We start from the raw sequence: 669 nt of genomic DNA on the forward strand, positions 1-669 counted from the left end.
TCATTTGTCTTTTGCTCCTTCTTGAAAGACGTGTCTGAACTCCATGTAGCTGAAATCCCTTTTTGTCAACAGAGGTTTCAAGAAGCTCACCCACTTCTTTCCTGTGCTCAATCACCCATAGATACCAGCACGTCTCTAAGGTAGTCTTTCTGGCCCAGTTGCTTCTTCATCAAAGCAACCAAAAGCATTCCTGGTGACATCTTCAGGATCTGTGTCAGTCAACTTCTCACCAAATATAGTCAGAAACATGCTGAGATGGATGGAGCCTGGCGCCTCATTCATCATGACATTCAGGTGTCTACCAACTGAATTTTTTCCCCAGGGAGGCAAATAGACACACAGTTCTTCCTTGTCCAGGAAGCAAGTCTGGTTCTAGTTGATTCTGTCTTTTGTTTGTTTGTTTGTTTTCTGAGACAGGGTTTTCTCTGTGTAGCCCTGGCTGTACTGAAACTCACTCTGTAGATCAGGCTGGTCTCGAGGCTCAGAGCCCCTCATGAGTGCTGGGATTAAAGGTGTGGGCCACCACTGCCCAGCCTAGTTGATCATGTTAAAGGTCTGTTTTGCCTCCTGAATCTGTGATTGGCCAAACATTGCAAACACCTTGGGTGTTGTGGGCTGAGGGTCCTTCTTGGTGATTTTGGCTGTTGCCCTTTTGCTTGACATGGTGAT

The 669-nt window shown here is 46.3% G+C and overlaps 1 pseudogene; it reads right to left on the reverse strand.

Annotated features, from left to right (window-relative positions):
• LOC129690749 (myosin regulatory light polypeptide 9-like) lies at positions 1 to 669 on the reverse strand (annotated as a pseudogene).

This window comes from Psammomys obesus, unplaced genomic scaffold (assembly GCF_907164565.1).
Source record: "Psammomys obesus unplaced genomic scaffold, mPsaObe1.curated_primary_1811, whole genome shotgun sequence".
Taxonomy (NCBI): domain Eukaryota; kingdom Metazoa; phylum Chordata; class Mammalia; order Rodentia; family Muridae; genus Psammomys; species Psammomys obesus.